The 27,118-nt window shown below is 54.1% G+C and overlaps 2 non-coding genes across 2 annotated transcripts; one reads left to right on the top strand and one right to left on the bottom strand.

Annotated features, from left to right (window-relative positions):
- Positions 1-4,045: 4,045 nt before the first annotated feature.
- On the bottom strand, positions 4,046-4,193 carry LOC138474868 (5.8S ribosomal RNA). Its single transcript, XR_011269097.1, has one exon. It is a non-coding gene; the product is annotated as a 5.8S ribosomal RNA (ribosomal RNA).
- A 10,726-nt stretch (positions 4,194-14,919) lies between these two features.
- Positions 14,920-15,070, top strand: LOC138474870 (5.8S ribosomal RNA). The gene has a single exon (XR_011269099.1). It is a non-coding gene; the product is annotated as a 5.8S ribosomal RNA (ribosomal RNA).
- Positions 15,071-27,118: the final 12,048 nt, after the last annotated feature.

The raw sequence follows: 27,118 nt of genomic DNA, 5'->3' as shown, positions 1-27,118 counted from the left end.
TTCAGCACAGCAAACTATTTGTTCCTAGCTCTTACAAGGAAATAAAACACAGGCTTCTTCATACATCATTTTATTGGCATTTTCTGAAAAAACTAAAAATGTGCTCCTGTTGGGTCATTTCCTCTCACCCCCATACAGCAAACTAGGAAGAAAGGGGGCGAAATTTGGCCGAGATATCCCATGTAACAAAAAAGTTACAAGGGATTCAATGGAGACATACCGAAACCACTAAAAAAAGGGCTTGGCACAGGGATGGTGAGGGTGGCTGGAGGGTCATTGCCAGTTAGGGGTTAAAAACGAATAACACATTAGCATAAAGAAATAGACAATTGGGTAATGGAGCAACAAATACTACATATACACGTGCAAACTGGATACATACTATACATTACACAGTATATTAGGCAATTGCCTTTTAAAAACCAAAGATCAAATTCGTGGAGCCATATGGAGTGAACCTGCTTTACCTGGGGGGAATCGGAAGAAAAAGAAGCCGAACAGTGAAACATTTGTGGAAACAGTTCATAACTGCACATGAAAAGCTGCAAGAATTTGATAACAGAAAAAGTAAACTTTATTATTGCAAATGTTCACAATCTTTTGTCACAATATTTCCTGTAAGGGCTGAACAGATAACACGACTTCACACCTTCAGCAGGGGCACGCTGATACACATGCCAGAGGTTTGTGACACAATTATCGATCTATAAATGATTTGCTTTGCATAATGGTGCTGTAGTGAGAAAAGTACGGGTAAGCTATAGACAACTAAAGATCTCAGAAAGAACATTTACAAGTTAAAAAAGTCACTCGAAATATGGATTTATAGGACAGTGAACTAAAATAACATGAAAAGCAACTCGCACTGCCTACAATTAAAAAATTGATTAGAGCGGAAGGAACTCAGAAACATTTGACGAGGACATAATAGGAGGCCAGAACATGAAGGCCACCAAGATAAGCCATGGGAGTGGAGAGAGAAGAGTAGAGGAGTCAAAGACAAGACACAAACAACTGCAGGACCCAGGTGGGCAGCAACCGGTCAGACGCCCCCCCACCCCCTGAGGGTCTCCCACTTACCCTACACCTCTCATTCCTTTTCAGAGGGCCAGTCTAGAGGCAAGCTCATTCGGGTATTCCTTCCCTGCTGATTCTGTCAAGCCAGTTCCCTTGGCTGTGGTTTCGCTAGATAGATTGGGACAGTGGGAATGTCATTCATCCATTCACATGCGTCACTAATTAGATGACGAGGCACTTAGCTACCTTAAGAGTCATAGTTACTCACACAGTTTACCCGCGCTTCATTGAATTTCTTCACTTTGACATTTAGAGCATGGGGAGAAATCACATTGTTTCAACACCCACCACAGGCCTTCGGGATGGTTTGTCAGCTCTGCTAGGTGTCGGCTGAGGTAGAACGTCGGCCCGAACCCCGGGAGGGGAACGGAGAGAGGCGACCACAGCAGCTGGGACGATCCATATGAAGGGCCCGGCTAGCATCCAGAATCGGCGCCGCCCCCGGGCAAAGGTGGAAGAGATGCCTCATCCAGCTGCAACGCGCTCCCAGCCCTGCTTCGCACCCCAGCCCGTAGAGCCAATCCTTATCCCGAAGTTACAGATCTGACTTGCCGACTTCCCTTACCTACATTGTTCCAACATGCCAGAGGCTGTTCACCTTGGAGACTTGCTGCGGATATAGGTACGGCCCGGCGCAAGATTTACACCATTTCCCCTGGATTTTCAAAGATAGCAAGAGCTCACTGCACGCTGCCAGAACCGTGGCACTTTCCAAGGCTCTGACCCCTCTCTCAGGGCAAAACCATTCCAGGATGCCCTGCCCTTCACAAAGAAAAGAGAACCCTCCCCGGGGCTCCCACCGGCTTCTCCAGGATCATTTGCGTTACCGCAATGGACGCCGCAAAGGTGCCCATCTCCACCACTCCGGGGATCTGAACCAGACTCCCTTTCAATCGGCTGAGGGGAAGGGAGGCCATCGCTCGTCCCTTCCGAACGGTGCTCGCCCATCTCTTAGGACCGACTGACCCATGTTCAACTGCTGTTCACATGTAAGCCTTCTCCACTTCAGCCTTCAAAGCTCATTTGAATATTTGCTACTACCACCGAGATCTGCAGCGGCTCCACCCAGGCTTCCGTGCGCACTGCAGCGGCCCTCCTACTTGTCGCGGCTTAGCCCCCGCGGTTCTCAGCGCCATCCATTTTCAGGGCTCCTTAGCGGATTGCGACTTCCATGGCCACCGTCCTGCTGTCTATATCAACCAACATCTTTCCTGGGGTCTGATGAGCAACGGCATCGGTCGTCTTAACCCGGCATTCGGTTAATCCGGCAGTGCCAGTGCTGCTTACCAAAAGGTGCCAACTGGGTACTTGCATTCAATGCCCGGCTCCACGCCAGGCTTCTTACCCATTTAAAGTTTGACAATAGGTTGAGATCATTTTGGCCCCAGGACCTCTAATCATTCGATTTACCAGATAAAAAACGTTCCCTGCGTCAGCTATCCTGAGGGAAACTTCAGAGGGAACGAGCTACTAGATGGTTCGATTAGTCTTTGCCCCTATACCCAGGTTGGACGACCGATTTACACATCGGGCTGCTATGGACCTCCAACAGGACCATCTTTCGGGTCCTATCATACACGCTCATGCTACATCTCCCTGAAAGAATGGCCGAGATGGGTCGGTGGTGCGCCCACCGCAACGGCATCCCACCGCAATCGCGCCGGCCCTCACCTTCTTTGCATGACAGGGTTTCATTCGGTCCTCCGACTTGCACACGTTTTCAAGACAGGTCGGGCAGGTAACCGACATCACCTCAGACCGCAGGCGCCCTTTGTGGGCTTCCCCTCCCGGCAGCACGACGTTGGGCACACCGAGGGCAGTCCACGGTCGCATCAGGAGCCCTGTCTCCCATCGCTGCGACCCCCAAGAGGGGCAGGACTGTTGCCGGAGAAGGGTACAACAGCGGTCAATCTCCCTCGGTCCCTGCTTATACAGCAAAACTGCTTTCAGGGGGCTGTGACTGAGAGCCACCTGCCCCTGCGGGCCTTCCCAGCCTGTCACGGTGCAGCGCAACAGAGGAAATGCAACCTTCGGGGACCGGGTCTACTCAGGAGGCAGTCCTGCAAGGGCATCGACCGTTCCAGGGGACCGACCTCCCTGCCGCGTTGAACCACGCGGGGAGGACTGCACGGACCCCACCAGTTTAGCGCTTGACGATTTCATGCCCTCTTGAACTATCTCTTCAAAGTTCTTTTCAACTTTCCCTTTCGATGCTTGTTCACCATCCGTCTCATGCCCTTATTTAGCCTCAGATGGAGTTTACAACATGCTTTGGGATGCCTTCCCAAGCAACCAGACTCCAAGAAGACCCGATCCTGGCGTGCCAGAGGCCGCTACTGGCCTAACACTGTCCCCGGGGTGAGACTCGATCAGAAGAACTTGAGCCCCCTGACCGATGCCGGGGAGTCAGTCTTCTGTAGGCCCCATTTCCCACGGCTGCCATTGAATGGTGATTCGGCGCTGGGCTCTTCCCTCTTAACTGGCCATTACTGGGGGAATCTTGAGGTTATCCTGGTTAGTTTATTTTCCGCCACTTAGTAATATGCTTAAATTCACTGGGTCGCCACGTCTGGTCTGATCGGAGGCCGGTGGAGCAGAAAGCTCAGGGCAGCTGGCCTCGAGCCGATACGGGGGGGGGGTTGCCCCAGCCATCCTGCACTGGCAGCTACGGGACGCCACAGACAGCATGACCAGGTGCCCTGGGGAGGGGTGAAGGTGCGGCAGTATTTTTTTTTTTTAAGGCCCGCTGCCGCCACCACCACTGCATCCGGGGCGCCCGGCCACCTGGCCCTCCCGAAACCCGCATGAGGCGGGGAAACTGAGGAGGCCGGGACGCGTCTGCAATAAGCCTGGGATCCTGCGACGGCGCTGATCGGGGTGTGACCTTAAGGGGACAAAGGGAAACAGGGTCCCTGCGACTGCACCAGCCTCTCCCCTGGGAGCGAACCTGGGGCGATTGATGTACAAGTGACCCTCAGACAGGCATAGCCCCGTGAGGAACCCGGGGCTGCATGGTGCATTCAAAATGATCAATGTGTCCTGCAATTCACATTAATTCTCACAGCTAGCTGCGTTCTTCATCGACGCGCAAGCCGAGTGATCTACCACCAAGAGTCACAGGCAACATTTATTTGGTTCCAGACATCAGCCTAACCCTGCCGGTGCAGGAGAGGCCAGGGGGAGGCAGCGCCGCCAGTGGCTAGACAGCCCAGCCGAGACCATTGTGGTATAAACAAAAATCCAGGCACTCGGCCCAGGAAACCTGCACGCCACTGCAGCAGCACAGCACTTCCCAGGGGGATGGAGGCAGGCCGCTCCTCCACCAGCCCATTCCACTCATCCTTCCCCGACCCCCTCCACTCCCTTTTAGGGGTGGGCGGGTTGGAGTGAGACCGCTAGAGTCTTCAAAGCCCAGCCTGACCGCATAGGGCCGAGCTCCAGGTACCTGGGCAAGAGGGAAGGCCACCCGCTGCGCCAGAGTACCTGGCCAACGCTGTCCCACAGATGTGGCCAGCTGGAACATCAACGCCCGCCTGTCGAGTAAGCCTGCTGAGCCATGGCTCAGGGCTTGTGCTTGGCGTGCCGGACCCCTGTCTGCCTGGGGAGGCGCCCCTCGAGAACAGTCAGGTTTCCCTCGGCTCCCAGCTGCCCCCACTCTGGGCTTCCCTGCTAACCGGGGTGCATGCCCACCAATGCCCACCCCCTGGTGGGTCAGGGAGGAGTGCATGCCCCCAGCAAGCGCAGCAGCCAGCTCTGTGAGGAGAAGGTGCCGTGCTGGGCTTCCTTTCCGGTGTGTGGTTGGGGACATCCCCAGCAGGTTAACCCAACCCTGCCAGGCGCCCCGATCCATCTGCTTGGTCGCGTACCCCCCTAGAGTGGAAGGGAATCCCCGCTCCCTGGCTTGTGGATGCCCACGCACCCTGGAGAGCTCTGCGAAAGGTGCCCCAGGCTATGGGTGTGCGCATCTGGGATGCAACTGAGGTCGGGCCCGTGGCTCTCTCTCTGGCTGCTCCGCTGTTAATGATCCTTCATGCCCCCACTCACAATCAGATACCCCAGCCCTACATGCCCAAATTCACACTAAAAATGCCCAATTTCTCCTTACATGTTCTAGATTCAAATGCCACCTCCCTCCCAACCCACATGCCACCATCCCTCCCTCCGAACCCACAGACACCAACATCCGTCCTTCCATAGCTAAACCAAGAAGCTCCACCTCTCAGAGCCACAACCATATGCTTCACCTCTATCTCCAGACTCACACTTAGATGGCGCCATCCGCCCTCTCTCTATACTAACACCCGATGACCCCATCCCTTTGACACACAAATGCTCCCACCCCTCCCATAAACCAACATCCTTCTCTCCAGACATACATACCCCTTCCCTCCATTCACACCAAGATGATCCCTTCCTTCTGAACAGAGTGCTGCAGCCCTCACTCAGACCCACATGCTCCATCATTCCAAGGCATAAAATAAGCAGTGTTGCATAGCAATTCGCTATGCAATTCTGGTGTAGCAAAGATAGCTATTTAAGTTGCCCTCTTCAATGAAAGCCCAGCTCGCCCTGCATTCCTCTCTTCCACCTCTTTTCTCTGTTCATTTGAAGGCCCAATGGAGATAAAGTGCAGCAGTAAGCATCTCCTCCACTCTTAAGTGCCAAAGGCATGTGTGGGAGTGCTAGGCAAAAATGTCTTTTTCAAATAATTGCAAACTAGAAATAATCAGGATGCTACTTTTATGAAGCTTTCTATATCCCGTCTGGCAAAGACCATTTTTTTTTTTTAAAAGACAGTTATGCTATTCCATTCCTAAAATGTACATTGTTACATAATGCATACTCACAGTATAGGTAATGTAAAACACTGCATCATATCCATGCTTTACAGTAAAGGTTGGGTAAGTGTATCTTAAGTTAATTGTGTCAACTATATTTCATTTTGTTGGGAAGATGCATCATATTGACGAGTACATTTTGAAAATGTACATGATCACATGATCAAATGCTTTGGACGGCAAACCTAGTTCTGTCACCTGAAGGTTGCATAGATCTTGCAACTAGCGCTCCACCCATGAGCGAACCTATACTCCTTGACATCGCTTTATAGCAGGTACCCTGAAATTGAAATGATCACAAACTACAATATGCCATCTAGTTTGTCCAGTTCCTTGCCTGCCATGCAATTCAGTCTGCTTAAACTCTTTCCTCTTACATAATGAATACATAAAGCGAACAAAATGCTTACGCAAAGTAGCAATCAATAGTTCCATCCAGTCTGTGATCTACTGCAATACCAAACACTGTAGTTAGCCTCCAGAACCCGCTTTGCTTTAGGATTATGATTGCATTATACATTAGCATCTGCAGGAGGCGAGATGGCCAAACTGTTTTCAGAGCCTTTTTTTGTCAGATCTATTTATTTGTGTCCATTCATGCAGCTAACCCTTTACATTTTACAAACACTCGCACTGTCAAGTACATTTTATGAAGGTTGAGTAGCACCTGCAAGAGACGTTTGAAACGTTTATATAACATTTACTTTGTTTGCAGTAAATGTAAAACATAAGTTTCACTGTGCATGGCTGGCTTTTGGGTGGCAGGAGTGTGCCAAACCAAGCAGGTTTGTAGTGACATGCACCATTGTACACAAATCGTATTTTAAATTTGTTGTCCTCCATTGTTATTGGTCAAGTGCATTTCTCTTAGGTTGAATAGGAAAACTAAGTTACCTGACCTGCAGGTCTAGCTGAATTTTAAAGAATTTGCAATGCCTAACTCCTCCAACTAATGTCTTATTTCAGCAGTACTCAAAACTGTATTGCTGCTCATTTCATGTCTTGGGTACAAATAACTTTTTGTGACATTAACTATATTTGTACAAAATTGCTAATCAAATGGGTCTGCTTGCTAATAAAAAAAAAAGCAAACTCTACTACTCAATTTTTGATAACTAATGTATGCCTTGCATTCCCTGACATGCCCCCATCATATGCCCTGACCCTCCATTCCAGATCAACGATGCCCTCGTCTGATCCAGACTCCACCAAGATGCCCAATCCCTTCCTCGAGACCCATACCATGATGTCCCATCCTCCATCCACACAGCAAGATGGCCCAATCCCTCCCCCGACCAATGAGCACCAATTCCTCCCTCCAAACCAACACCAATGTGCTCCATCCCCCCTCCAGATCCACACCAAGATGACCCATCCCACCCACACCAGGATGCCCCAATCCACCCTCCAGACCAACAAATGCCCCATATCTGTTCCAGACTGATACCAATATGTCCCCATCCATTGCAGACCCCAAGAACCCACCATCCTCCATCCATAAAGTAAGATGCCCCATCCCGCCATCCAGACCCACCCGTAGATAAACCATCTCTCCCCCAAACACAGACCAATGTCCCCCCCATCAAACCCACACCAATGTGCCCCCATCCCCTCCAGACCCACACCAATATGCCCCATGCTACCATATAAACCAACAGATGCCCCATTCCTGTTTCAGAGCGACACCAGATGCCCCATGCCTGCTTCAGAGCAACACCAATGTACCCCGATCCATTGCACACCCCAAGATTCCACCATCTCTCCCTCGAGACCCAGACCAATATGGCCCATCCCTCCCCAGACCAATGTACCTGTCCCTCCCATCAAACCCACACCAATGTGCCCCCATGCCAGACCCACACTGATGTCCCCATCCAACCCATACCAGGATTCCCCATCCCTCCCTGCGCACCCACACCAATGTTCCCCATCCCTCCCTCACACCAATGTGCCCCATTCCTCCCATCAAACCAACACCAATGTGCCTCCACCCACTCCCTCCAGAGCCACACCAAGAAGCCCCATCCCTCCCAGAACCCCGCCAATATGTCCCATCCCTCCCTCCAAATGCACAATGTCCCCATCCCACCCTCCAAACCAAAAGATGCCCCATATCTGAGAACGACGCCAATGTGCCCACATCCATTGCAGACCCCAACTAAGATGCCACCATCCCTCCATGCAGACCCACAAATGTGCCCCATACCTCCCCCAGACCAATGTGCCTGTCCATCCCAGCAAACCCACACCAGTGGGCCCCCATCCCCTCACTCCAGTCCCACACCGATGTCCCCATCCAACCAAAAACCAGGATGCCCCATCCCTCCCTGCAGACCAAGTGCCCCCATCCATGGCAGACCCCACCATCCCTCTGTCCATACAGCAGGATGCCCCATCCTGCCCTGCAGACCCACACCTGGATGAACCATCCCTGCCCCAGACACCGACCAGTGTCCCCGTCCATCCCAAACCCACACCAATGTGCCCCCATCCCTCCCTCCAGACCCACACCAATATGCCCCCATCCCTCACCAGACCAATGTCCCCCGCCCCTCCCATCAAATCCATACCACTGTGTCCCCATCCCCCACAGACCCACACCAATGTGTAGCGCCCTGCACATCAAACCCACACCAATGTGCCCATCCCTCCCATCAAACCGACATCAATCTACTCCCTCCAGAGCCATACCAAGAGGCCCCCTCCCCAGAACAAGAGATGCCCCATACCTGTTCCAGACCAACACCAATGTGCCACTGTCCATTGCAGACCCCACCAAGATCCCGCCATCCACACATCACGATGTCCCCATCCCACCCAACCACCACCTAGATGAACCATCCCATCCCTATTTTCCGCTCCAGGAACGTTCTCGGAGTCCAGAAGAAAATGCAAATGGTATTCTCACGGATTACTGCTGCTCTTGCAGCCTGGCAGCCAGTGCTTTTCCGGTTAGGCTCAGAAAAATGATGAGGGACAAGACAAGTCGGACACTCCAGGGTCTTGCAGAAACGTCCGGTATCCCGAAGAAAATGCCCCCCAACCGCTGCAAGCCAAAGGTACGTAGAGTCCGGTTGCGGTTGCACTTGGGTAGCGACTAGTTCCCATCCGAGAAAAGGACCATAGCAACGGCCCGCCCACTCTTCAACACGTGGTCTGGGATGTCATCCCTGCGATTTCCGTCGGAGCAATGAAGCGGTTCCGGGGCACTTTCTTGCTCGGGATGCAGCGGGATTCGGGAAGCGGGAAAGCTGTGGCTGCTGGTGCAAGGGCACTGAATGCTTTCGGCTTGTAGTGGGCATTTTATTTTGAATACCGGAACGTTTCTATGAGAACCTGGAGCGTCGGACTTCGTCTGGGCAAGGCTCAGGCTGCAGGAGCAGCTGCAATCCGTGTGCTGTTGGCTGGCTGCAAATACAATTAGCATTTTCTTTCGAGATACCATGAACGTTCCTGCAAACCACCAGATTTCCACAGGGAAGCGGGAAATTGCATTTATTTTAAAAATCACGTTCAGCTATTCACCATGGAAGGTATGGAGGGCTAAGAAAAGGAACAGGGAGACAGTGGATTGTGGTGTTTAACTAATCAAAGGGGACTAATAGAGTAATTTAATCTTTCATGAGGGTGTGTTTAGGATGGGTGGTTTTAGAGGGGTCGACTGCGGCTGAGCATCTGTTGCAAGGGGAAGGAGCATCTTGTTATGAAGGGAGGATGGGGCATTATGGTATTGGTCTAGACTAGAGGGAGGGATGGGGCATCTTGGTTGGGCCTGAATGGTTGGATAGGGCACGCTGGTGTAGGTCTGGTGGGATGGGGCACATTGGTGTGTGTCTGGAGTGAGGGATAGGAACATAGTGGTGTGGATCTGGGGGGAGGGATAGGGACAGTGGTATCGGTTTGCAGGGAGGGTTGGGGTACATTGGTGTGTGTCTGAGGAGGGATGGGGGACATGGGTGTGGGTCTGGAGGGTGGTATGGGCCATATAGGTGTGGGTTGGGAGGGTAGGATGGGGCATCTTGGTGTGGCTTTGGAGGGAGGTGGTGGGGCACATTCATGTGGGTTTGATGGGAGGGATGGAGCACATTGGTGTGGGTTTAGGGGGAGGCATTTGGCACATGGGTGTGTTTCCAGAGGGAGAGATGGGGCTCAGTGGGTCTTGAGGGTGGCATTGTTCATCTAGGTGTGGGTTGGGAGGGTGGCATGGGGCATCTTGGTGTGGCTCTAGAGGGAGGGGGTGGGGGCACATTGGTATGGGTTTGATGGGAGGGATTGAGCACATTGGTGTGGGTCTGGGGGTAGGGACTGGGCACCTGGGTGTGTTCCGGAGGGAGAGATGGGGCACAGTGGGTCTGGAGGGTGGCATGGGTCATCTAGGTGTGGCTCTGGAGGGAGGGGGTGGGGCCACATTGGTGTGGGTTTGATGGGAGGGATGGGGCACATTGGTGTGGGCTAGGGGCAGGGATGGGGCACATGGGTATTTTTACGAGGGAGAGATGGGGGACAGTGGATATATTTCCGAGGGAGAGATGGGGCACAGTGGGTCTGGAGGGTGGCATGGGTCATCTAGGTGTGGGTTGGACGGGGCATCTTGGTGTGGATTTGGATGGGGGCACATTGTGGGATTGGGGGGGTGGATCATCTAGGTGTAGGTCTGGTGGGCAGGATGGGGGCATCTTGCTGTGTAAATGGAGGGATGGTGGGGTCTGCAATGCATAGGGGCACGTTGGTGTTGGTCTTGTGGCACATTGGTGTGGGTTTGATGTGGGGGCTGGGCACATTTTTTTTGGGTTTGATGGGAGGGACGGGGACATTGGTCTGGGGAGGGATGGCTGCATATTGGTGTGGGTCTGGAAGGAGAGGATGGGGCACATTGGTCTGGGTCTGGGGCATACTAGGATGGGTGGTTTTAGAGGGGGTTGGCTGGGGCTATCTGCGTGTGATTCAGTATCGGCACATGGGCATCTGTTGCAAGGGGAAGGGGCATCTTGCTATGTGTAGGGAGGATGGGGCATTATGGTATTGGTATAGAGGGAGGGATGGGGCATCTTGGGGTCTGGATGGATAGGGGTATGCTTGTGTGGGTCTGGCAGGAAGCGGCACATTGGTGTGGGTCTGGTGGAAGGGGCACATTGGTGTAGGGCTGGAGGGATAGGAACGTGTGGGTCTGAGCAGAGGGATAGGGACAGTAGTGTGGGTTTGGGGGACATGGGTGTGGGTCTGGAGGGAGAGATGGGGCTCAGTGTGTCTGGAGGGTGTCATGGTCATCTAGGGTTGGGAGGGTAGGATGGGGCATATTGGTGTGGCTCTGGAGGGAGTTGGTGGGGGCACATTCATATGGGTTTGATGGGAGGGATGAGGCACATTGGTGTGGGTCTGGGGGGATGGATGGGGCACATGGGCGGGTTTCAGAAGGGAGAGATGGGGCACAGTGGGTCTGGATGTGGCATGGGTAATCTAGGTGAGGGTGGGATGGTGCATCTTGGTGTGGCTCTGGAGGGAGGGGGTGGGGGCACATTGGTGTGGCTCTGGAGGGAGGTGGTGGGGGCACATTGGTGTGGCTCTGGAGGGAGGTGGTGGGGCACATTGGTGTGGATCTTGGCGGAAGGATGGTGCACATGGGTGTGTTTCTGGAGGGATAGATGGGGCACAGTGGGTCTGGTGGGTAGCATGGGTCATCTAGGTGTAGGTTAGGATGTTGGGCGGGGCATCTTGGTGTGGCTCTGGAGGGAGGTGGTGGGGCACATGGGTTTGTTTCTGGAGGGAGAGATGGGGCACAGTGTGTCTGGAGGGTGGCATGGGTCATCTAGGTGTGGGTTGGGAAGTGGGACGGGGTATTTTGGTGTGGCTCTGGAGGGAGGTGGTGGGGGCACATTGGTGTGGCTCTCGAGGGAGGTGGTCGGGCACATTGGTGTGGATCTTGGCGGAGGGATGGTGCACATGGGTGTGTTTCTGGAGGGAGAGATGGGGCACAGTGTGTCTGGAGGGTGGCATGGGTCATCTAGGTGTGGGTTGGGAAGTGGGACGGGGTATTTTGGTGTGGCTCTGGAGGGAGGTGGTGGGGGCACATTGGTGTGGCTCTCGAGGGAGGTGGTCGGGCACATTGGTGTGGATCTTGGCGGAAGGATGGTGCACATGGGTGTGTTTCTGGAGGGAGAGATGGGGCACAGTGGGTCTGGTGGGTAGCATGGGTCATCTAGGTGTGGGTTAGGAAGTTGGACGGGGCACATTGGTGTGGCTCTGGAGGGAGGTGATGGGGCACATTGGTGTGGATCTTGGCGGAGGGGTGGTGCACATGGGTGTGTTTCTGGAGGGAGAGATGGGGGAACAGTGTGTCTGGAGGGTGGCATGGGTCATCTAGGTGTGGGTTGGGAAGTGGAACGGGGCATTTTGGTGTGGCTCTGGAGGGAGGTGGTGGGGGCACATTGGTGTGGCTCTGGAGGGAGGTGATGGGGGCACATTGGTGTGGATCTTGGCGGAGGGATGGTGCACATGGGTGTGTTTCTGGAGGGAGAGATGGGGGAACAGTGTGTCTGGTGGGTAGCATGGGTCATCTAGGTGTGGGTTAGGAAGGTGGACGGGGCATCTTGGTGTGGCTCTGGAGGGAGGTGGTGGGGGCACATTGGCGTGGATCTGGGCGGAGAGGGATGGTGCACATGCGTGTTTCTGGAGGGAGAGATGGGGCACAGTGGGTCTGGAGGGTGGCATGGGTCATCTAGGTGTGTGTTGGGAAGTAGGATGGGGCATCTTGGTGTGGCTCTGGAGGGAGGTGGTGGGGGCACATTGGTGTCGATCTGGGTGGTGGGATGGTACACATGGGTGTGTTTCTGGAGGGAGAGATGGGGCACAGTGGGTCTGGACGGTGGCATGGGTCATCTAGGTGTGGGTTGGGAAGTGGGACGGGCATCTTGGTGTGGCTCTGGAGGGAGGTGGTCGGGTCCCATTGGTGTGGCTCTGGAGGGAGGTGGTGGGGGCACATTGGTGTGTTTCTGGAGGGAGGTGGTGGGGCACATTGGTATGGCTCTGGAGGGAGGTGGATGGGGCACATGGGCGTTTTTCTGGAGGGAGAGATGGGGCACAGTGGGTCTGGAGGGTGGCATGGGTCATCTAGGTGTGGGTTGGGAAGTTGGACTGGGCATCTTGGTGTGGCTCTGTAGGGAGGTGTTGGGGGCACATTGGTGCGGGTTTGATGGGAGGGATGGGGACATTGGTCTGGGGAGGGATGACCGCATATTGGTGTGGGTCTGGAAGGAGGGGACGGGGCACATTGGTGTGGGTCTGGGCGGATGGGGGGCATACTAGGATGGGTGGTTTTAGAGCGGTTTGGCTGGGGCTATCTGCATGTGATTCAGGATCGGCACATGGGCATCTGATGCAAGGGGCATCTTGCTATGTGGAGGGAGGATGGTGCATTATGGTATTGGTCTAGAGGGAGGGATGGGGCATCTTGGTGTGGTTCTGAGAGGAAGCGATGGTGCACATGGGTGTGGGTCTGTAGGGAGGGATGGGGACATTGCTTTGGGTATGAAGGGAGGCACAGGACACATTGATGTGCATCTGGAGGGAGGGATGGGGCACATTGGTGTGGGTCTGGAGGGAAGGATTGGGGCTCATTGGTCGGAGGACGGATAGGGGCATCTTTCTGTGTGGAGGGAGCATGGGCCATCATGGTATGGGTCTTGAGGAAGGGATTGTGCATCGTGGAGTCTGGATCGGAGGGGGCATTGTTGATATGGAATGGGCATATGATGGGGGCATGCGAGGGAATGGTGGAGCATGTGGGTCAGGGCTGGAGCGCTCTGGTGGGAAGGAAGGGGGCATCTGGGTGTGAATGGAGGGATGGGGTATGTTTGTCTGGAGAGAAGGATGTTGGTTTATTGGAGTGGTGGGAGCATGTGTGTGTCGAAGGGATGGGGTAATCAGGTGTGGGTATAGAGAGAGGGCGAATGGCGCCATCTGAGTGTGGAGGTAGAGATGAAGCATATGGGTGTGGCTCTGAGGGGTGGAGCATCTTGGTGTAGGTATGGAGGGACGGATGTTGGTGTCTTTGTGTGGGTTCGGATGGAGGGATGGTGGCATGTAGGTCAGGAGGGAGGTGGCATTTGAATCTGGAACGTGTTTGGAAGGAGAAATGGGGCATTTGAGTGTGAATGGTTTCTGCTTGTGGGTGGGGGCATAAAGGATCATTAACAGCGGAGCAGCGGGAGGGAGAGCCGTGGGCCCGACCTCGGTTGCATCCCAGACGTGCACACCCACAGCCCGGGGCACCTCTCGCAGAGCGGTCCGGTGCGCGTGGTCAACCAGCCCCCTCTCCTCACTGAGCCCGCATCTGCGCTGGCCGGGGGGCGCACACTCCTCTCTCTGACCTGCCAGCGGCTGGGCATTGGTGGGCACACCCCGGTCACCAGGGAAGCCCTGACTGGGGGCAGCCGGGAGCCGAGGGAAACCTGACTGCTCTCGAGGGGTGCCTCCCCAGGCAGACAGGCACCCGGGCAAGCCTGGCATGAGCCATGGTGCAGCTGGCTCACTTGACGGTGGGCGCCAAGGTTCCAACCGCCCACATCTGTGTGTGAGCAATGGCCAGGCCCGCTGGCACAGTGGGTGACCTTCCCTCTTGCCCAGGTACCTGGAGCTGGGTCCTATGCGGCCGGGCTGGGGTTTGAAGACTCTAGTGGTCCCACCCGACCCCCTGTCTGTGCTGTCTCTGGCCTGCCTCGTTGTCCATCTCCCAGCCCCCCCTCCCAAAAGGGAAGGGGTCGGGGAAGGATGAGTGGATCGGGCCGTGTGGGCAGGTGGCGGAGCGGCCTACCTCCATCCCCCTGGGAAGCGCTGTGCTGCTGCAGCTGGCGGTCAGGCTGAGCACCTGGATTATTATTTTTTATTTTTTTGAAACCACAATGGTTTCGGCCGAGCTAGACAGGGAGCTGGGCTGTCCTGCCACAGCCAGCGCTGCCTCCCCCAACCTCTCCTGCACCGGCAGGGTCAGGCCGACGTCTAGGACAAAAAAAGTTGCCTGTGGATCACTCGACTCGTGCATCGATGAAGAACGCAGCTAGCTGCGAGAATTAGTGTGAATTGCAGGACACATTGATCAACACTTCGAACGCACCATGTGGCTCTGGGTTTTTCCCGGGACTACGCCTGTCTGAGGGTCGCTTGTACATCAATCGCCCTGGGGTTCACTCCCAGGGGCGTGGCTGGGGCTGTCGCAGGGACCCCATTCCATTCATCCCCCTAAGGTCAGACCACGATCAGCACCGTCGCTGGATCCTTGGATCTGGCGCGCAAGCTCATTGCCGACGCGTCCTGGTTTCCCCAGTTTCCCCACCTCATGCTGGTTTCTGGAAGGCCAGGTGGCCGACGCGCCCCGGATGTGGTGGCAGCGGCAGCAGGCTTTAAAAAAGCCTGGTGCACCTTCACCCTACCCCGGGGCACCTGGCCGTGCTGTGTGTGGCTGTCTTTGGTGTCCCACGGCTGCCGGCGCAGGATGACCATGGAGCACGGACCTTGTGACCATGTGGGCTTCGGTCACAGATTGGGACAGAATACACTTGCCTGCGCCAAGGGCTGGGGCAACCCCCCATACGGGCCCGAGGCCAGCTGCCCTGAGCTTTGTGCTCCCCGACCACGGCCTCAGATCAGACATGGTGACCTGCTGAATTTAAGCATATTACTAAGCAGAGGAAAGGAACTAACCAAGATTCCCTCAGTAACGCCCAGTGAAAAGGGAAGAGCCCAGCGCCGAATCCCCATTCAGCAGCAGGCGTGGGAAATGTGGCGTACAGAAGACCGACTCCCCGGCATCACTCAGGGGGCTCAAGTCCTTCTGATCGTCTCCCCACGCAGATGGTGTTAGGCCGATAGCGGCCTCTTGCCCACCGGGATCAGGTCTTCTTGGAGTCAGGTTACTTGGGAATGCAGCCCAAAGCGTGTGGTAAACTCTGTCTAAGGCTAAATACGGGCGCGAGACTGGTGACCAGCAAGTACCGTAAGGGAAAGTTGAAGAGAGTTCAAGAGGGTGTGAAACGGTTGAGCGGTAAACTGGTGGGGTCTGTGCAGTCCACCCACAGGATTCAACACGGCAGGCAGGTTGGTCACCTGGAACGGTGGAGGCCCTTGTGGGTCTGCAGCGCGGGCACATCCAGCCCCAGCAGGGTGCATTTGGGAAGGCCCCAGGGGGCAGGTGGCTCTCTGCTCCAGCAGAGAGTGTTACAGCCCCCTGACAGCAGTTTTGCTGTGTCCACGGAGCTGAGGGAGATAGACCACCACCGGGCCCTTATCCGGCAACTGTCCTGGCCCCTCTTGGGGGTTGCTAGAGTGGCCACGGGAGACGGGGCTCCCGATGTGACTGTGGTGGACTGCCCTCAATACACCCCAACCACGTCGTGCTGCCGGGCGGGGAGGCCCACAAAGGGCGCCAGGGGTCGGTTAACCACCCGACCTGTCTGGAAACACTGACTAAGAATATAATGCCTGCCCGAGTCAGAGGGATGAATGAAACCCTGTGATGTAATGATGTTGAGGGCCGGTGCCCGGCGATTGCAGTGGCATCCTGTTGCGGTGGGCTCTCCACCGACCCGTCTCCCCCGCTCTGTCAGAGATGATGCATGAGCGTGTGTGATAGGACCCGAAAGATGGTGAACTCGGCCTGGTAGCGGTCCTGATGTGTAAATCGGTCATCCGACCTCGGTATAGGGGCAAAAGACTAATCGAATGATATAGTAGCTGATTCTCTCCGAAGTTTCACTCAAGATAGCTGGCGCACGGAAACCCCAGTTTTATCTAGCAAAGCGAATGATTAGAGGTCTTGGGGCCAAAATTATCTCAACCTGCTCTCAAGCTTGGGTATGAAGCCCGGCTTGCTGGCGTGGAGCCGGGTATTGTATGAATGTGCTCAGTGGGCAACTTTTGGTAAGCAGAACAGGCGTTGCGGGATGAACCGCACCCGGGGTTAAGGCGCATGATGCAGATGCTCATCAGTCCCCAGAAACGGTGTTGGTTGATATAGACAGCAGGACGGTGGCCATGGTAGTCGGAATCCGCTAAGGAGTGTGTAACAACCCACCTGTCGAATCAACTAGCCCTGAAAATGGATGGCCCTGGAGCATCAGGCCCATACCAGGCCAGCGTTGAGAGCCGCGGGGGGCTAAGTCAGGCGAGTAGGAGGGCTGCTGCAGTACGCACAGAAGCCCGGGGCGAGGGCCCGAGTGGAGCCGCCGCAGGTGCAGATCTTGGTTGTAGTAGCAAATATTAAAACGGGAACTTTGAAGAATAAAGTGGAGAAGGGTTCCATGTGAACAGAAGTTGAACATGGGTCAGTCAGTCCTAAGGGATGGGCGAGCGCCGTTCGGAAGGGATGGGCTATGGCCTCCATTGCCCTCAGCCGATCGACAGGAAGTCGGGTTCAGATCCCCAAATCCAGAGTGGCAGGGACGGGCGCCCTTGCGGCGTCCAGTGGGGCAATGCAAATGATCCCAGAGAAGCAGGCGGGAGCCGCACAGTTTTTTTTTTTTCTTTTTTTTGGGAAAAAACAATGTTTATTTTATATAACACACAATTCTTGGGACTTCCATCATCAGATTCGGCGTCAAAGTGTTACAATCAGCATTGTCCAGTCCCATGAAACTCCCTCCCCCCTAACTTGAGCCAATATGTCCATGTCATCATCCTGTGATTTTTCAGGCGGGTTTATCGTTGTCTCTTTATCCGTTTTATCATCGCTCTGATCAGACTGGGGGGGCCACTCATGGTAGCCACCAGCTGCCTCCATTCAATTAGGGGTCCTACCTCCTCCCCTCCCCTACAAACCGTGTCCCACCAAACAGCCGTTTCTGCCTCTGCCCATTTTAAGAGGTCAGCCCATCACAACTCTATCCTCGGCCTCTGGGCTGCCTTCCAGCACATTGCTATCCTTCGTTTGGCCAGGACATATGCTAGATGTTTCATTCTGCTTATGTGCTTTAAGTTACGTGGCCTAGGGAATCACCCCCAGCATGCATGCCCAGGCCGACTCCACCTCCAGTGTAATACCGGTTCCTGCTAAGCGTGCCTTCACTTCTTGCCAAAACCGCCCCACCTCAGGGCAGGCCCAAAACATGTGGAGTAGCCAAGCCTCCTCCACCCCACACCTAGGGCATTTCTGAGTCGTATGGCCACCAAACCTAGCGATCTTACTGGGGGTGAGCTATGCTCTATGTGTGACATATAGTTGGATCTGCTGGAGCATTGCGTTCCGGGACACTTTTTTATATCTTTGGGCTCTTTTCCAGAGCCCATCCGACATGGGCTCTCCCACCTCATCCTCCCAAAGTTGTCTGTTGGGTCAAGTCCTTCCCCCACCTTGAATCCCAACAGCTCGTATATGCGGGAAATCTCATGCCCACCCTCTGAAATATCATATATAGCCTCCATGGTGGCATCCGGTTGTCCGGTGAGCACCTCTGTTGGCCACTTCACTCGTACTTTCTTGACAATTCTGGTGTAAGTTATGTACTGCCCTTTATGCACCCCAGTATCTTCGATCAGGTTCGGGAACTCTAATGCCTCCCCTTCCAGCCATATGTTTCCCAGGGTGGCCAGGCCCACTGGTGCCCAGTACTTGCGAACCCCTTGTATCAGCTGGGGATCCTCTCCACATAGTGCTGCAAGCGGCACCTGCATAGAGTACGGAACCAGGTGTCCCGCAATCTGCCACGTTCTGTGCCATATCTCCCATCCCAGTACCAGCAGCCCCGCCATCCCCCGGACCCTCGACTTGGACAGCCACACCACTTCTTTGTGAAAGAAGGGGAGCAGTTCCCTGCACAGCAGCCTGCTTTCTGCCGTCTCCTCGCCAGACAGCCATCTTGCTACATACTGCAGCTGCTCTGCCAGATAGTATAGCTCAAAATTTGGCAGGTTGATCCCTCCCCTATCACACGAGTTCTGTAGTTTCCAGAGGGCCACCCTGTTCCTGGAGTTACCCCAGATGAAGCTCCTACACAGGCTATGGAGGCTAGCGAAAAAGCGCCTCGGGATCCCATGCGGGATGTTAACAAAGAAATGCAACAGTCTGGGCAAAACTACCATTTTTAGCAGAGCAGCCCTCCCCACCATAGCCAGGGGTAACCTGGACCAGAATCCCATGCTGTTCTTAATTCCTTCTACTGCTTTAACCGTGTTGCGTGCATGTTCTTCTGCCATATGGTATATGTCAATTCCGAGATATCGGAACGACTTTGTGTGCCAGGGTAATCGGCAACACTGGCAGACTCCTAGGCAAGACAAGCTTGTATCTCCCCATAGGGAACACGCTAGACTTTTTGGGGTTAACCGCTATGCCAGAGAGAACGGCAAATTGCTCCATGTCTAGAATATATTGCATGTTCTCTTCTGGGTAGCGTAAATATAACAGTATGTCGTCCGCATATAAAGAAACAAGGTGCATGCCATCCGCAGTGCGAATACCTATCTCCTCGTATTGCTGTCTCAGGCAGGTGGCCAATGGCTCCAGTGCCCATATGTATAACATGGGCGACCACTGGCAGCCCTGTCTAGTGCCTCTGCTTAGTTACCATTTGTCCGAAATGATAGCACCCGTTTTGACCCTGGCGATCGGGGAGCTGTATAACATTGTCACCCACCTGAGGTACCCCGGTCCCATTCCATAGCCCTTAAAGGTCGTGATCAACTAGGGCCTTTTCACTGGCTCGAAGGCCTTGACCGCGTCTAGTGAAACTATTGCCAGTTCACCTGGGTCATTTTTTGTCTGGTCAAGGATGTGATGCAGTCTTCTGAGATTATCAGTTATGTTCCTGACATAGCCCGTTTGGTCGGCGTGTATCAGTTTACCAATGACAGCCTTAAGCCTATTTGCCAGTACAGCAGTGAGGATTTTACTAACCTGATTGAGCATCGATAAGGGCCTGTACGACCCACAATCAGTGTTAGGCTTGCCCGGCTTCAGAAGTGGGATAATCACCGCCTCTCGCAGGGTCTCTGGTAGCCTGCCTTGCTCATACGACTGGTTAAGCATGGCCAGCAGCGGGTGAAGCAACTCTTGTTCATAGGTTTTATAAAATTCACTTGGAAGCCCATCGGACCCGGGGGCCTTTCAGGTGGGCAAGTAGCGAACCACTAGTTCGAGTTCTTCCATCGTAATAGGGGCATCTACGTCTGCGCGTTCTGCCTCATCTAAGGTGGGTAGGCCCATGTCATCCAATCTTACCCGAATTTCGTGGTCTCTAGGGCCACCTCGGTCCTCATAAAGATGTTTATAGAATCTCAGGAACTCCTCATTCACCCCCTCCTGGGTATTCTGAGTCCACCCTCCCTTGCCTTTAATTTCCCTGATCACCGTTCGCGGCGTCTCACTCTTGTATAGCCAGGCCAGCAACCTGCCCGGCTTATCTCCCCCTGCGTGCTGTCTCTCCACGTATTTCTTATAGCTTAGTTTACATAACCTGTCCCAGCAGTCCCCACTGGCCTGTTGTAATTGCCTTATCCTGTCTCTGTCCTCATCAGCGGTGCCTTCTGTACGCATCCTGCCCTCCAACTCCTCCTCAATTCCCTTCCACTCTGCTCTATGCCCCCCTGGAACCCCCTAGACTTTGAAATGGCAACCCCCTGCAAAACCACCTTAAACGCCTCCCAAACAGTTCCCATAGAGCTTACACTACCAGTATTTATCTCGAAGTACTCAGTGATCGCCTCTCTTAAATCCTCCCTGAATCCCAGGTCCTGCAGAGCCTCGGCTCTGAGTTTCCAAGTGGGAATCCGTGCCCTGGGAGGTTGATGCCGCCACTCCAGGACCAGGGGAGAGTGGTCCAAAAGCACCCTAGCTTTGTATTCCGCACCTTCCATCTCTCCTGCCAACTCTGTGGAGGCGAACACATAGTCTAATCTTGTGTGGTGCCGTATAGTGCGAGTATTGTCTATCCACTGGATGCAACTGCCTCCAGACATCCACTAGGTCGAAGTCCCTCGGGAGGGCCTGCAGCACCTTTGCTGCTGGGGTTGGTTTGTCTATCTTACTATCCGATCTTTCAACATTAGGGTTAAGTACACAGTTAAAATCACCTCCCCAAATAATTCCACCACCCAGCAGAGGGCCGACTCTACCGTACAGGGTCCTAAAGTAAGCCGCTGTGTCCTGGTTAGGGGCATATAAATTTACAATACACACTTCTCGGTTTTTCAATATACCCTTCACAACAATCTGCCATGTGGGTCACCCGTGACCTGAAGCAGCTGAAATGGCACCTGCGGCGCCACCCAGATGATAACTCCTCTAGCGTAGGCCGAGTATGTGGATCCCACCAGGCACCCCCTCCACTTCTTCTTAACCACCTCCAATTTCTCCCTAGTAAGGTGGGTCTCTTGCAATAATGCTATGTCGGTCCTCATCCTTTTCAGATACATCATCACCTTGTTACGTTTCAGATAGCCGTTGAGGCCCCTGACATTCCAGGTAACCACTGTAAGGAACCCTGGCGCCATCACCATGATATCCCGCCTCTTAAGGGTCACATTTTGGCTCAATACCCTTTCCCTCCCCTCAAACTTCCCTCCAACCCCCTTCCCAACTCCCCATCCCCCAACTTCAAACCACTGCACACCCCTCTCACCCTCCCACCTCCCCCCCTTCGTCTACCTCAACCCCAACAAGTGCCCAGCTCCATCCCTGGATCTCGGGCCCCCCTGCGTTTGGTTCTGCCCTAAAAGGCCCCAGCCCAGAACCCAGCAGGGTGTCACCAAACTACCAGTGACCTAAATAAACTATTTGCTATGGGGGTGTGAGCTCCTATATCTATATCAAGTTTTCCAGTGCCACTGTTTCATATTTATAATTGTAGCTCTGAACACACTCCTCTGCCGGTATATGCAATGCTATATTCAAGTCCCATTGTTATGAGCTGCAGCACTTAGGGCGCTTTTCCGACGCATGTTACTTATCTCCACCTTCTGCTCCCTGGATGTCCGGTTCCTGGGGACAGCTCTGCGCATCTAACCATCCCATGGCGTCCTCTGGGGTGTCAAAAAACAAGGTTCTGCTCTTGTAGAAAACCTTCAGTTTAGCTGGAAAAAGCAGCATGTACCTATGGCCTGCATCCCGCAATCTTCTTTTCACGGACCCAAAGTTCATGCGGCTGCGCTGTACTTGCAAGGTATAATCCGGGTATGCCGATATGTTCGCAGCACCTCTTTGTATCGTGCCGCCCTTCCGAATGTGTTCAAGGATTTTTTTCCCGGTAGTTTAGGATCTTCGCTATCACCGGCCTGGGGGGGTTGGGGGGATAGGGTTCCCCGGCGGTGGCTTCCTCATCAGGGCCCTGTGTGCCCTCTCTACAGCGAACCCCTAGGACAGAGCTCCCCCGGTTATCTCCTGTAATAGCATAGACTCGATGTATTCGTAGGGTTAGTTCCCTCAGCTCCTTCCGACAATGGGAATATTGTTCCTTCGGGCGTGTCCCTCCGCCTCTTCCGACCTGCTCTCGAGATTGCCCACACGTTGTAGCAAGGCGTGAAGTTCAGATTTATGGGCAGCACAGGCTGCTGTGTTCGGGGCCACCTCTTTTTCCAGGTCCTCCGTGCGCTCAGCCAACAATCGTACGTCTTGCCGGAGAAGATTTACGTCCTCCTGCACCGCTCCAACTTTGAGCTCAAGTACAGCTTTCAATTCACTGATTGCCAGGCCCAGTTTGGTCTCCAAGGCCACTTTCAGGTCCGCAAGCACCTCCTGGTTGCCCATAATGTCTGGGCCCCCAGCGGGGGTCCTGTCTTTCTTCCTGGCCCCTTCTGCACCTGGTGGTGTTTTGGCAAAATCGTCCAGTGTGGGCTGCTTGCCTTTCTGTCTGATGGGTTTGTTGGACATCTTGTTGCGTCAGGGTAAAGTGAGTCGGCCCCAAAACGTGCTGTCCTCTTTTAGAACGTGCTAAGTTGCCCCAAATGTCTAGGCCTGGCCTGATCGTTTCAAGGGTGTCCTCCAGCGACCTCCCCTATTTCTAGAATGGACTGTGTCCTCCCACGTACCCATGTGGGTTCATTCAGCCTTCACAGGACTAAGGACCCTGCCCCAGTCGATCTAGCTCCCTGGGCTGTCTGCCTGGCGCTGGTGTGGCTCTGCGGGCTCCGGTGGCCACTCTTGCTGGTCCCCACTTTCATGGGGCAAACCCGTACACCTTCATCTGCAGTTACCTCTTGCGGCCACCTCGGGCACGTTGTCTGCGTCTCTTTGTTCCCACTTCAGGTGGCTGCAAGTCTCTGTGTTTCTGTCTAAGCCCGTCTGTGCCGCTCGGGTGGCTGGATCAGCATTCGTAAATCAATCATAGGCATGTCTTGTTCTTCGTTGTGCTATTGTGTTTACTAGCCTCCACAGGATGGTTTAGTGGAGTTTGTTGCAGGTTGGGTTGCCGATGTGTGCCTGCGCCTCTTCGTCTCACGGTGCGGCGCTGGGTTTATTGTGTCATGGGCATTTCATCTTATCAGCTGTCTGTGAGCAGCAACAGTGCTCTTTTCTCTCCTCCCATCACCTCGTTAAAGGAGACGGATGCTCCCAGCGTCGCCTCCCTCTGATCGATCCGCTTGGTGCACAGCGTACCGGGCAGCTCCCTGCGTCTATATACACGCGCGCATTGGCGCCATTTTGAATGCGCTATCTAAGCTCCGCATCGCAGCCCATTCAAAGAATTGCTTGGCAACATGATAGTTCAATATAAGTCAGTAGTGCTCTAGTCGCCACCAGGTTCATTCTAGGTACTGGTTCCACATTCCACCATGCAATAGTTCCATGTTTGCAGGGTCAGCGCTCTGCATGACCCTGCCCTGTGCTGCAATTGCAAGATCAACTCCCTTGTCCCCGGTGGATGCGTGAACCTATACACGTTGCAAAGGGTAATATGATTAAGCTGGCATCTGTTTTGCTAGGAGCTGCTATCACATCTAATCAGGGTCCCCCTGTGTGCCTCCGTCAGGTCTCGGGCAACCCTTAGGCTGTGCTCGGCTTTATTATCAGTGAAACTTGATTGCATCCGTTTCAGGGTCTTCCTGTGTGGCACTCCGTATACTAAGCTGGCCCTGTACATCCGTGTTATTGCGTTACCTTCGGTCCGGATGGCCGCAACACAGAGCCTGCAGCCGTGGACACCATGCGCGACCCGAAAAGCTGCCCTGTCATAGGCCTGTCTAATTACCAAGTCTCCACTGCGGCTGCAAGCGAAACCGCCCATAATGCTTGGACGGCTCACACGCCGTCACTTCGCTACAGCTGCTTGTGGACACGCCGGTGCCTCGTATGTGTTGCGCATACACTGCCGAGTATTGCAGTGTATATTGTACTGTCACTTATTCATGGGTGAGCAGCCTTGTAGTCTATCGCGCATACACGCGGACTGCTTGGGGTTCCAGTCCCGTTTTGTTGCGCACCGGGCATGCGCTTTTCAATCACGGCACTGTTCGTTTGCCGTTTTACTCCGACGTCTGGCTTCTCCCCTGTGTCCCGCGCTGTGTCCACAGGGGGTCTTAACAGCTCCGCTCTACTCGCGGCCCCTTCTGGCAGACCCGATCTGAGCGCAGCTCTCTCTCCTACAACGGGCTGCTCGCGAGTCAGCTGTCCTCCACATCTCTTTGTTGTTGGCGGATCGCCATTTTAGATTCCTCACAAGCGCACCGCCACAAAATTCTTCCGGCTGATTTCTCTCGCATCACAGCGCTGATCCTCACCATCTCCAGCTCCAGTTGGGCAGTGTTAGTTCATGAACTCGGGCAAACGATGTATTCAGACCAGGATGGTTTCAATGTGTCATAGCAAAAATAAAGAGGTGATGCCTGGAAGGTTTAGAATTAATCTTAACCACTGGCAATGCTCTGGGCAACCCTCCAGACCACCGTTCTTCGCCTGCCAAGCCATTACAGAAGGGAAAGACCATATGCAAATCAGGCTTGGCCCCACCCCAAAAGGGGCGGTCCAGCCCGAACTGCTAGGCCACATCCCTTCTGCACGAGACCACAAGCATCCCCAAACATGTTTCGCCCTTGTTGGGGCTCATCAGTGAGGTGTAGCTTGGGTCTCTAGGCCCAGCAGGCACGGGACCCACGTCTGGGCATACCCGTCCCACTTCCCCTTTTGGGGTGGGGCCAAGCCTGATTTGCATATGGTCTTTCCCCTTCTGTAATGGCTTGGCAGGCGAAGAACGATGGTCTGGAGGGTTGCCCCGAGCAATGCCAGTGGTTAAGATTCAGTCTAAACCTTCCAGCCATCACCTCTTTGTTTTTGTTTTGGTTTCAATGTGTCACATTTTCTCTGATCATTTCAGGATCATCAGGAGCCTCCTTGGAAACACGTCCTCCTACATGGCTCTGTAGCCATGCCCCCAGCCGCACAGAGAGTTCTTTTCTTTTCTTTGTGAGGGGCAGGGCACCCTGGAATGGGTTTGCCCCGAGAAAGGGGCCCGAGCTTTGCAAAGCGTCGCTGTTCCGGCGGCGTCCGGTGAGCTCCCGCTGGTCCTTAAAAATTTGGGTGAGATTTTGTAAATCTCGCGCCAGGCCATACCCATATCCGCAGCATGTCTCCAAGGCGGACAACCGCTGGCATGTCAGAACAATGTAGGTACGGGAAGTCAGCCTCTGGATGCGAGCCGGTCCCTTCCTGGGGATCACCCCAGCTGCAGTGTTCGCCAATCTTGTTGTTCCTCTGGGGGTTCAGGGCCGGCATTCTGCCTCGGCCGACACCTAGCAGCTGACTTGGAACTGGTGCAGACCAGGGGAATCTGACTGTTTAATTAAAAAAAAGCATTGCGAAGGCCTGTGGAGGGTGTTGATGCAATGTGATTTCTGCCAAGTGCTCCTAATGTCAAAGTGAAGAAATTCAATGAAGTGTGGGTAAACGGATGGGGTAACTATGACCTTTTAAGGTAGCCACATGCCTCGTCATCTAATTAGTGATGTGCATGAATGGATGAATGAGATTCCCACTGTCCCTATCTACTATCTAGCGAAACCACAGCCAAGGGAACAAGCTTGGAAGAATCGCCGGGGAAAGAAGACCCGGTTGAGTTTGACTCTAGTCTGGCACTGTGAAGAGACATGAGGTAGGATAAGTGGGAGGCCCTCGGGCCGCTGGTGAAATACCACTACTCTTATTGTTTTTCCACTTACCCGGTGAGGCGGGGGGCGAGCCCCATGGGGCTCTCGCTTCTGGCTCTAAGCACCCGGCACCTGCCGGGCACGACCCGCTCCGGGGACAGTGGCAGGTGGGGAGTTTGACTGGGGTGGTACACCCTGTCAAAGGATAACGCAGGTGTCCTAAGGCGAACTCAAGGAGGACAGAAACCTCCCGCGGAGCAGACGGGCAAAAGCTAGCTTGATCTCTATTTTTCAGTATGAATATAGACCGTGAAAGCAGGGCTTCGCGATCCTGCTGACTTTTTGGGTTTCAAGCAGGAGGTATCGGAAAAGTTACCACAGGGATAACTGGCTTGTGGCAGCCAAGCCTTCATAGCGACGTCGCTTTTTGATCCTTCGATGTCAACTCTTCCTATCATTGTGAAACAGATTTCACCAAGCATCGGATTGTTTACCCACTAATAGGGAACGTGAGGTGGATTTAGACCGTTGTGAGACAGGTTAGTTTTACCCTACTGATGATGTGTTGTTGCAATAGTAATCCTGTTCAGTACGAGAGGAACCGCAGGTTCAGACATTTGGTGTGCATGCTTGGCTGAGGAGCCAATGGGGTGAAGCTACCATCTGTGGGATTATGACTGAATGCCTCTACGTCTAAAATCCCCCCCTCCACCCCAGACCGTGATACTGCAGCGCTGTCGAGCATCAGTTAGCTTAGGACAGCTGGCCTTGGGGCTGGTGTGTAGAGCCGCTTGCCTCAGGACTTGAGTGTGGACAGAATGGGGGACACCTCTCTCACCCATAGTGCACCGCATGTTTGTGGGAATCTGGTGCTAAATCATTCATCGACAACCTGATTCTGGTTCAGGATTTCGTAAGTAGCAGAGCAGCTACGTCGCTGCGATCTATTGGAAGTCATCCTCTGAGCCAAGCTTTTGTTGCAAGGCGGCAGCACCGCCAAGGTTCTCCATCCTTCCTCCTGGGGCATGCGGGGTACACAGGAAAATACCACCCACCACAGGGGCGCACCTGCGGGGGTGTGCGGGCTGGGCGGGGAGCACTCTTCTCACCTTTCCTGGTCAGCCTGGCAGACCAGATGGCCT

This window comes from Ambystoma mexicanum, chromosome 8, assembly GCF_040938575.1.
Source record: "Ambystoma mexicanum isolate Mex_15411 chromosome 8, UKY_AmexF1_1, whole genome shotgun sequence".
NCBI classification, from domain to species: Eukaryota; Metazoa; Chordata; class Amphibia; order Caudata; family Ambystomatidae; genus Ambystoma; species Ambystoma mexicanum.
Note: the sequence above shows the minus strand (reverse complement) of the source record. Positions and strands in the feature narration are given on the sequence as shown.